Source organism: Nanorana parkeri, unplaced genomic scaffold, assembly GCF_000935625.1.
Source record: "Nanorana parkeri isolate BGI_ZX_2015 unplaced genomic scaffold, ASM93562v1 scaffold401, whole genome shotgun sequence".
NCBI classification, from domain to species: Eukaryota; Metazoa; Chordata; class Amphibia; order Anura; family Dicroglossidae; genus Nanorana; species Nanorana parkeri.
The window spans coordinates 285,830-293,736 of NW_017306669.1; the positions used below are offsets into that span (position 1 = coordinate 285,830).

The 7,907-nt window shown below is 42.9% G+C and overlaps 1 pseudogene; it reads left to right on the forward strand.

The window, feature by feature from the left end:
- Positions 1–7,744: 7,744 nt before the first annotated feature.
- LOC108789486 overlaps positions 7,745–7,907 on the forward strand; it is an 8,615-nt pseudogene continuing 8,452 nt past the window's right edge.

Sequence of the window (7,907 nt, forward strand, 5' to 3'; positions counted from 1 at the left end):
GCCGTGTAATTACAACGGCCGGCCGGGAAGCTGCTGGTCGGGCTCCACCGTCCTCTCGTCACAGACGAGTGGATTTTTCAAGCCCTGTATATATATATATCTATATATCTATAGATATATAGATATATATACTCATATTTTTGTTTCCTCATATATAAATATATTTTCATATGTGTGTGTCTATATACATACACACACACACAAATATGAGAATATATTTATATATGAGGAAACAAGCAGATTTACCTTTTTTGTATGTTATTATACATGTCACATTTTCACTATGAGCAGAGCTACAGTATATACTGTAGTTGTTAATGGCCAAATCAAGGATTTTTGCCCCTTTTTTTTTTAAACTAATTCCCAAAATATACCTAATATCCAGGCCTGGCACATAATGTGATGAAGGGGGTCCTCTTCCTATCTAGGTTGGTAGGACACTATTCCTGCGTCTAGTAAGTACATTGGATTCTTTTACCCTATTGGGGAATATACTGCTTCTTGGACGTCTATTGCTGATTGAAAGAAAGAAAAATAAAGTTGTATACACCAGTGTATTATTTAACTTAAGTCTTTTATCTGATGTTAAAGGTTTTTTTGCTCTAAAAGCAGGAAGGAAACTGCACCATGCACGCCTTCCCTTTTTTGCCGTTTTGCCCACGTACATTATATTGCCACTATTATGTTTAAATTCCTTTGCTTTTTGAAAACAGCAAAATGTCTGTCTTGACCATATGATTGTAGTGAAATTGTATTAAAAACACATTGGGGAAAATTTACCAAAGCAGTTGTGTAGCATAATTTTAATGCAATTTGTGTGCAATAATGTTAGCATTAAACTTTGTGTCTGTTTTGCAATCAATTTAGTTTTTCTTATAAAAGTGCGCCCAAATAGCAACTGTTTACATATTTTCTCAGTTGTGCTGCAACTGGGAGCACGTATTAGCTTTGAAATTTAATTTCAGAGCTATCTCAGGACTTAGAAGTGCTCAAGAGCCCTTTTAAACACACACAAATATATTCATTTTTAAGAGTTGCTAATTTATTATGCAAATTGTGTACAGAACATGAATCTGCTACTAAACCTGGCCATACACTGCTTGAATTTCATCCTTCTGTCTCAGCCGAAATTCCAGCAGTGTGTTGCCTCACGGCAGCTCCCTACTCGACAAAAGTCAATTTTTCAATTGACTTTTGTTGAAGGAGTTGGTTCTTTGGCAAACACTGACTGAATCTAATCAGGTGCAATCACTGTTGAGGTATTCTAACAGCAACAGGGGATACAATAGCCCTGCGGAGAGATTCCCTCATCCATGCTAAACAGTGGGGCCGAATGAAAGAAAACAACAAGTATATGGCCAGCTTTACTCAAGATGAAAATAATAGAAGTGATATATTACCAACAGCAAACAATAAGACAGTTTCAATATTGAGAAAACTGAACGTCCCCCGGGATTAAACACAAATACATTTTTTAATTGGGATTTCCAACACACTTCTCCTAGATGTACCGCACTAGGGGCGACCTGACATAGCTCACAGAGCAGTCCTCTATTATGAGAGATCTTTGGCTGCGCTACTTTCAACTCTAAGATTTTTATTCTGTGCTATGCCAAAAGGCTTCTTTGACATGGCCACTCGCCCCCTTTGAGGCTTTGTGTCAACATTCAGAAGGGTCCACCTGTGTAATCTGGCTATTGTATAGGCTATTGCTTACAGATGTATCCCCTTCTAAGCTCCATTATATAGCTGAATGGGAAAGTAAACTTCATTGTACTCTCACAAATCTTGACATAATCAAGACCTGTCTCATAAACTTACACTGGCCTCCACAGCGCATGAAAGGAGTTATAAACTCTTAACTAGATGGTATAGATGCCCCTTTAAACTACACAGAATTATAACATCAATCCCAGATATTTGTTGAAGGTGTGGAAGGGAGAAGGCCACCATGTGTCACATTTGATGAGATTATCCATTTATCAAGACCCTTTTGGTTCAATATCTTTCATATATTTCACCAGGTTACCTCATGCATACCAAAAAACCCTCAAATTGCCCTTCTCTCTCTTTCTTGAACCTGTCTCCCATTGTAAGAAGGTGCTTAAATAATTTGCAGAGCTCCTTCATAACCCTAGAAATAAAAGGGGGCCCTGGGCCAGCAGGGTCGGATTTACTCTCTCTGCTGCCCCAAGGCCAAGTTCCTCAAAGCTCCCCTCTCCCCAACAACATCCCCCCCACCACATTGGAGAATGGCAAACAGATGGTGGGGGCGGCAGGGTTGGTTTTATTTTTTTTGTTTATTATTCTTTTACCACTTTTTAATTTATTTTCTTTACATTTTTATTTATCTTATCTTTTACTTTATTTATAATTTTCTTATTTCATTATTTTTTTATTTTAAAATGTATTTCTTTTTATTTAAAAAAATATTTCTTTTTATTTTAAAAAATATTTAATTTTATTATTTTTTATAAATCTTTGTTATTTTCACTTAACTTTATTGCTATCACACAGGAGCCAACAATCCCCTGTGTGATAGCATTTGGAGGTGACAGGTCTCTTTATTGAACCTGTCACCTCCAGTACAGGAGTTTGAGCACAGCACTGTGCTGGAACTCCTGTGACAGCTGAGAGGGGAAGGCTGCGAGTGCAGCTTTCCTGTCTCATTCACACGGAGCAGTGCGGAGAACGGATGTTCTCCGCTCTGCTCCCCACTCTCCATCCTGAACTATTTTTTGTCGTGGTCCCGGGTCTCCCAGAAGAGCGGGGGACCCCGAAAAACCACAGCGGGGACAAAGGCAGCCGGAGGTGGGGGCGGACAATGGAGGTGGGGTGGCAGTTGGGGGAATGGATGCTGCCAAGATCGCTTGTACAAAATGAGTGACGGCTAATGTTACAACCCCAGGCAATACCCCAACCTCTAGTAAGGCAGTTCCCACTGGGATGGACAGGGCTACAATATAGTCATTCACACTGCCATGCATACAGATGGCGCTCACTCCTTCTCCATGTATCAGTTTTCCCTGCAACTTGTAGGACCACAGAAGGGTAATAACACTCCCAGAGTCGAGGACTACCACAACCTCCTGTCCATTAACCTGCACCGTGGACTTGTGTAGGTTTAAAATTGAAGCAGCCACATACCACATAGACATGCATGGAGCGTCATCGTCCCAAGTCCCATTCCATCATGTACTGCTTAGGGCACTGAACCCCCAGATGACCCAGCTGGTGGCACACCAAGCAACTAACCCTCAGATAGGGTTCTCTATCAACACTTTTTTTTTCCCCTTCAAGCTGGGGTTTGGATATAGTCATTGCAGACATGACCAAAACCTCCACCGCAATTTTGTTACAGACACTTTTATAGAGAGCTGTATAGCAAGATCAGAAGCTCAGGAGCTGATCATTTCTGTTCCTGGGTTTAGTACTGGACCCTGACAATCACTGACCTCTGGCCGTTCTGGTGCTTGAGCCAGTGGGGGCCTCTAGCACCATAACCGCCTGGGATAAATAGCATGCATAAATATTGTTTCAAAAGTCATTTTTAATCTTTATAAAATTCAAGGGAACTTCCAAGAGAATATCAAGAATGAATATAAAAATGAAACTACAGGACCGTGTCTGAAAAGGATAGCCATAAATTCAACTTAAAATGCTTCTTGTACCTAAAAAAAACGAGGTCTGCTTTTTAAGTGTGCCCCGTCTCCTAAATGCTGAAACGCTAAATGAAATGAAAGGAGGTCCAAAGTCACCAGCATCACATCAGGTATTCAGAACATGAAGTGATGGGTCGCGTAAAATGACAGAGTGGGGTCAGCGCATGCTGAAGGGCACAGTGCGCAGAAGTCGCCAACTGTCTGCAGAGTCAATAGCTACAGACCTCTAAACTTCGTGTGGCCTTCAGATTGGCACAACAACAGTGCGTAGAGAGCTTCATGGAATGGGTTTCCAAGGCCGAGCAGCTGCATCCAAGCCTTACATCACCAAGTGCAATGCAAAGCGTCGGATGCAGTGGTGTAAAGCACGCCGCCACTGGACTCTAGAGAAGTGGAGACGTGTTCTCTGGAGTGACGAATCACGCTTCTCTGTCTGGCAATCAGATGGACGTGTCTGGGTTTGGCGGATGCCAGGAGAACGGTACTTGCCTGATTGCATTGTGCCAAGTGTAAAGCTTGGTGGAGGGGGGATTGTGGAGGGGGGATTTTGGTGTGGGGTTGTTTTTCAGGGGTTGGGCTTGGTCCTTGGTCAAACATTCCCATAGACACACTCCTAAACCTTGTGGACGCCTTCCCAGAAGAGTTGAAGCTGTTATAGCTGCAAAGGGTGGGCCAACCCAATATTGAACCCTACAGATTAAGACTGGGATGACATTAAAGTTCATGTGCGTGCAAAGGCAGGCGTCCCAATTCTTTTGGTAATATAGTGTATTAGGAAGTCATAATAAAATGTGGACAACGACATACAGGAAATGTATGTGAATGTGGTTCTTGGCATCTATTCAAAGGTATTACTAAAGGCTAATTGGACAGAGATTTATAGATACCGGGTGAGAGATACAAAAATGGCATGCTGAAGCAAATATGACATTTTTGTGTATATGACTTTAGTGACACTTTAAAGTGTAAATAAACCCAACAACAAAAATGCAGTTACCAGTCTTTACATGTGGTGGCTGTGTTATTTTTTTTGGCTTTTTTTTCACCTGGTGATTTTTCCACTAACACAGTTCCTGTCCTAGGGTGACAACACTCACTGTAACTATGGCGAAGCCACATCATCAGCCAAGCTACACTTCCCTTTATCCTGATCATAGCGAGAAGGTGTTGTGTAGTTCACATGAGATGTCTGGAAAAGCTGATACCATTGTTTGATATTCCAGTTCAGTGTACAGGAAGCCACAAGAACACTGGAATTCTGGCAGGATCATCAGATCTTCTGTACTTGCAGAGAATGTTTCTAGCCTAAAAATAAATAAAAAATAAACAAATGCAGCAATAACATCTGAGGACTGGTGAGCTGCAATATATATATATATATATATATATACACACATACATACACACACATACACACACACGCTTTCACCAACTGCTCCAATTTTGATGAATGCCCCCATTACTGTTCCCTGGCTTCCACCCACAGCACCTATGTGAGGGTGGCTTCATCCTCCTTCTGATGAGGAATGTTAAGCAGCCAAATTTTGGATGAGAAGATGGTTTCACAGCCTATTCTCGTGACATTTGGAGTGCTCAGCATTCTCCTGGACCTTGTGACTTCATCCCCTGCACTACGGAAGCCAAGGCAAGGGTAATTTTTTTATAAATTGTTTCCCTAATTCAGAGTTCAGCAAGAAAGGGGGGGGGCACTTTTAAAAAGTAGATGCACACCCTAATAAAATTATATCTAGTTTGAGAAAGCGCTGAGTATCATAAACAACTGAAAACCTAGTGATCACCATTTTTTCCACCCTTTGTTGCAACGCAGCACTGCTGCCACTTCCTGTCTATATGCATGCTCTGCTGCAGGGAAGGTTTTCTGATGGTGGCAGCAGTGGACCATGCCTGTGTAATATGTGTGGAAACATCCACATGTAGTCTCCTATGGAAGCCCCTGTGAAGCTGGGAGACAGGGACAGAGCGTTGTCACCCTAGGACAGAAAGTTCCTGAACAAGAACAGAGCACTGATGCAGGGAAGGTTTTCTGATGTTGGCAGCAGTGGACCATGCCTGTGTAATATGTGTGGAAACATCCACATGTAGTCTCCTATGGAAGCCCCTGTGAAGCTGGGAGACAGGGACAGAGCGTTGTCACCCTAGGACAGAAAGTTCCTGAACAAGAACAGAGCGCTGCTGAATATGTAAGGACTGGTAAGCTGCATTATTATACATCAGCTTTCTTGGGTTTTAGATGCACATTAAAGACAATTGAAATATACTTTATTTTCCCCTGACTTCTGCCAACAGTACCTAGGTGAGAATGAAGTCGATACTGTTCACATTTTCTCTATCCTCTGTTGCGTCTCAGGAATGCTGATCTCCTGCAGCCTCTTTGCTGCCACTTCCTGTCTATATGCCTGCGCTGCTGCTGTGTGGGTTTTACTGATGGTGACAGCAGTGGACCATGCCTGTGTGTTGAAACAGCTACGTGTAGTCTTCTTTGGAAGCCTGTATGAATGGGTGACAACGCATGAGGACAACTGGGAAACAGGGGCAGATCGTTGTCACCCTAGAACAGGAAGTTCCTGGACAAGAACAGAACACTGATGCAGTTAAGGTTTTCTGATGGAGACAGCAGTGGACCTTACCTGTGTGTTGAATCAGCTACGTGTAGTCTTCTTTGGAAGCCTGTGTGACCCTGGCAGGAGGACAACTGGGAAACAGGGACAGATCGTTGTCACCCTAGAACAGGAATTTCCTGGACAAGAACAGAGCACTGATGCAGTTAAGGTTTTCTGATGGAGACAGCAGTGGACATAACCTGTGTAATATGTGTGGAAACAGCCACTTGTATTCTTCTTTGGGATCCTGTGTGGCAGGGTGACCACGCAAAAGAACGATTGGGAGACAGATCGAGAGCTTTGTGATCCTAGAAAAGTAAGAGCCTGAACAAGGACTATTACGCCAGAATCACACAATTACAGTAATACCTTGGTTTACAAGTAACTTGGTTTGAGAGCGTTTTGCAAGACAAGCAAACATTTCTGAAAAATTTTGCCTTGATATACAAGCAATGTCTTGCAATAAGAGCAACATTTTGTAGACAAGCGCCACCCGAATAAGGCTATAGCAGTGCGCGCAATGTCACATTGAATAGATTCCTTGAACGAAATGAAAAAGATTCCATTGAGTCAAGAGATAGCAGTGATTCCGTTAGTGAAAGTCGTCCTACACAATAATCCTCCTCTCTCTTGTCCCTCTCACAACACACCAGTCCCCCTTACAGTACAGTATTGTAATCATTTTTATATGAATATTTTTGGGTTGTGGAACGAATCATCTGAATTTCCATTATTTCCTATGGGGAAATACGCTTTGATATAAAAGCGCTTTGGATTACAAGCATGCTTCTGGAACGAATTATGCTCGTAAACCAAGGTATTACTGTATTATAAATAATCAGTAATAAAATTACAGATTTCAAAAGATTGACAGTGACTATTAAAACCTTCCAATGGGGACACTAGATCTGATGACTAAGCTTAACACCAGGGATGTCCTCTGACTTCCTGTTGTGGTTACCATTCAGGAAGTGAAGAGAAATCTCCCCAACAGGACACAGAGCGCTAAATAAAAGCTGACGGGGGTTATAACCTTCCCTCCAAAACAAACAAAAAAGGTTTTGTCTTCAGTTCACTTTAAAGAAGTTTCTGTGCCTGGAGTTCAGCTTTAATGTGTGTTTATTAGAAACATTCCTAGCACGTGCAGGTTTCTGGTCAGCCGCCAGCCCCCTGCAGGTAATACACAAGCACTGTCACTCCGACTTCCCCTAATACGTAGTGATATACAGTGACGGCACGGCACGGCTCAACTGGCACTTCACACACTTCCCCTTCGCTCTAATGGCCATTTGTAAATTCCTCCGCTGGCTCCCGGGTGCGTTCACTTGCAGACCGTCCCTTTCTTTATGTGTTGGCAGACGCTCCCTTTAAAGGTTAGTCCTCCTTTGCTGCCACTCATTCTCGCGCATCGAGGTTGGAAGTTTGCCGACTCTCCCTGGATTGCAGCCAATCAAGGTACCCCTCGCATGTTGGCCCCGCCTCCCGTTCAGATCCCAAGTTTCTCCACGGAGAAAAAAAAGCATCGGAGACTGTGGGGGTAAGCTCGGGGGCCAGTGGGGTACAGGGCGTCCTGGGGGATGCCGGGGGGTGTGGCTGATAGCAACTGGACACCGAGGGACATAGG